The sequence below is a fragment of the Grammomys surdaster genome, unplaced genomic scaffold (genome assembly GCF_004785775.1).
Source record: "Grammomys surdaster isolate TR1022 unplaced genomic scaffold, NIH_TR_1.0 225, whole genome shotgun sequence".
Lineage (NCBI taxonomy): Eukaryota > Metazoa > Chordata > Mammalia > Rodentia > Muridae > Grammomys > Grammomys surdaster.
This window is the reverse complement of record NW_021604670.1, coordinates 6,364,286-6,367,930: the sequence shown is the minus strand read 5'-3', so window position 1 is coordinate 6,367,930 and position 3,645 is coordinate 6,364,286.

Sequence of the window (3,645 nt, the reverse complement as noted above, 5' to 3'; positions counted from 1 at the left end):
TCTAGGCTTCTGACTGAATTACCCTGCCTGGAAAAACTGCCTGTGAAGTTCAGTAAGTACAGTAGAGTGGACTTCAGGCAATGCAGTGGAGTTGGGTTGTGATTTATGCTGTTGCAACCACAAGTTAAGATTGTGTCAGTTTGTGATATTTACTTCAAGCATAAGAAGTGAGCAAGGGAACAGATTCTGCTGTTTGAAGCTGTCAGGGTCACAGGGAGAGGGAGAATTCATCTACTTGCAACAATCCTCAAGGCTATAAAGAACAGTAAAGGAAGTTGGCAGTTTCAAAACAGAAGTTATGTATGAATAACGCCAGGTGTGAATGTTAAAAAGTAAAACCATGCTTCCTTTGCAAGCTGCCTTGGAGAAAATAAAGCACACCTCCCCAGATGAAAACCACACAATGATATTTCTGAAAATCAATTTTAAAGAAATATTCCAAGGTGACAGTATGACATATAGGAGAACATGCAAGCATACCAGAAAATGACGTTCGGAAACTAATATGTGATGTGAGCAAAAATGATGGTGAAGAAATCAAGACGAAATGGAAACAAAAACAGACGGACAGAATCAAAGCCCTCCAAGTAGATGCACATCTGGAGTTCCTGACAACAGACCCTGTAAAACAACAGAATAAAGCGATTCTGAACATGAGGGCAAATGGGATGGGATTGCCTGAACAAAGTCTGAACTGTGCATATCCTAGAAGATGTCAAGAAAAGCAAAAAAGGAAGTTCAATGAAATAATATCCACAATTCCCCTCCTGTTTGCAACAATGCAATCATCCAGGTAAGGATTTAACAAGGACCAGGTAAAACTGTGGTATTGTCACATTGCACACGGACCACAGACTATCTGGGGTGTTTGAATTTGTGCCTCCTAGATGGAACAGGGAAAAAGTACAGCTGGCCACCTGGTAGCACACAGTGACTTTCCAATAGGAAGAGTGCATAAGACAGAAATCCCTTCCAATTGGCCTTGGTCTATTGTCAAATGATTCTGGCACACAATGATAGGAAGTAGACCCTTGGGAAAAATGCTTACAGTCATATTGGTGATGTTGGAAACACTGTAACACTCTCTACTTTTAAAATCCACCTAGTTTTCTTCTTAAAGTAATATTCTGATTCATTTCAAATTTTGGGAATCACACAAAACCAAAAACCAATACCCCAAAGAAATGCACACAGCTAGAGGGAGTGTATGGGCTCTTGTTATTTTTCTGTATGTGGTGTGGCGGATGACCCAATGAATAACAGGAGGGGACTTCAAGAGTTTTCATCCTGCTAAAAAGAAATGGAAGTTCAAAGTGCCTACATTTCTCCCTTCCTATTCTTTTTGTTTGTGAAATACTGTGTCCTTCAAATATATCCTTTCCCCAAACTCTCTTTTCTCTAAAACTATCTTGATATCACATTATACCGTTACTGTCCAGCTCCTCCTCATCAATTTGACCACTCAGGAGCAAATTCCAACACGCTGTGTCAGGCAGCAGAGAAGGCAGCAGGCCAAGGATCCTTTTTGTCATTGTCCATCCTCCCAGATGCTGGATTCTCCTCTTGTCTCTTGGACTGCTTCTGTTTGTCCTTCCAAGCTTTGAAGTCTCTCTGAACCTTAGCTGCCTGGCTTGAGTGTTTGGTCATGCCTCTAGCCTGGTTGCCCCCACAGTCTTTTCGTGGCCAGTAAGAACCCAAAGCCTCACGGATATTCAAATAAAGTGATAAAGAAAGGGCTATGAAGGGTCATTATAAGTGCATATCTGAAGCATGCAAAGTGTTTTAGAAACTCGTGGGTGCCTATGGAGGTATATTGTAATGAAAATACTAAACTATAACATGTAAGTCAGATGAGGCCAGTTGTGTGATTGTGTAGTGTGTTCAGAGTGGGAAATGGGGGTTTTTGTGCTTGAGAGGAAAGGAAAGGGAAGAGAAAGTCTCAGGCAGAACCCTAGTGGGAACAATAGTTTGATCTGGATCTAGCTGTGTTTCTATCAGTCTGAAAGACCCAGAAAGCAAGGCAGGGCTGAAAACCAAATGCGGATTTTCTGGGGGTCAACTCTGACTTTCCGGCCTGTGTTATTCCCTCATGTCTCTAGACTGGGAACTGTTAGCTGTTAGAGCATGTAAAACATGAGAGCACTCACAGAGTGGAAAGAGGACTGTTGCCCTGGCTCTGAGAATACAGTCTCCTTAGGATTTTTATACTTTCCCTTAGTTTCTTTGCTATGCAGAAGCATTGAAATTTTACACTTTTTTTGTGTGTGTGTGCCAACTTCCCATTTCTCACTTCTTGCTGTTTCCTGGGTTGTCTGGGTCCTTTACATAAAGCCCTTGCCTCTCACTATAGTGAAGAGTTTTCTCTATGTCTGTTTTACCAACTTGATATTTTCTGCATACACATCCAGGTCTTTCTTTATTTGGATTTGATTGTTTTACAGTGTGGTAGACAGAAATCTAGTTTCATTCTCCCAATCACAGTTACAGAGGAGATGCCACAGCTCCAATGGGTGCTGTTGCTAAGTCAGTGAAACTCAGGTGGATGTAGCTGTCTATATTTATTTCTGGGCCAACTATCTCATTGCACTGATCCTCATAGTGCTTTTGTATTAGTGTCCTGCTATTCTGATGGCTAGAACTCTGTACTACATTCAGTCAGGTACTCTTTGTAATTCTGTGAATTTTCAAGAATAGCTGATTTTGTTTCGAGTGTAATGTTGTTACACTTTTACTGAAACTTCATTAAATCTTAGGTAATCACTTTCATATTATCATTTTAAAGAAAAAAATCCATAAAATGGGATTTCCCCAAATGCTATGCTGAATGTTACTGACATGAGTCTATTGCTTCCCTATCTGAACAGCAAAAGTCACTTCCTCTCTTTGCTTTCATGACAACTGACACCACATTTTTATCCCCATGATGAAACCAATTAGGTGTTTTGATCTCTAGAAAAGTAAAGAATAATAAATAAATAAATAAATAAATAAATAAATATTTAAATGTCATGAATGTTAGAATTCATACTACTTGTTTCATTCTACTCTCTGACATCATCATCAAATAAGTGTAATTAAAAGACTGTAAGGCAGAATTCCACCATTTAATTTTAACATTTCAAACATATGGCATACTTAAATTAAAAATTACGTAAAACTGAAGGATGTAAAGTCCTTCCTCTCTGGAAAAACAGTAAGAATGTCTCTACAACGCAATGTGGAGATGAATGGAGATGGGGCTGTACGACCCCTTCCTCCCTTACTTCAACCAAACCGGATAAACAACTTTAGTTTGTGTTTCTTGTTGAACAACCAAATGCTCAACCATCAGTGTGTGAATATGTCCTTACAAGTATTTCAAACATAGCAAGTAATTGATGATTAAATGTAGATTATAAAGAAGCATTTGGCATAACAATGAGTACTTATTGTTATGAATGAAATTAAGAAAAACTGGGAAATGTCTTCAAAAATACAGACAAAACATTTTTGCTGATATAGTCTGGGTATTCTTGACACTCTGACTCCTGAGAGTTTGGGTCTCTACTGAAATAAAAAGCTCTCCATGTGAACTCGGTAAACATAAGAACAGCAGACTTCTAGAATTAATACTTTTGAAAACCAAGGACAAACCATATCCAGTAT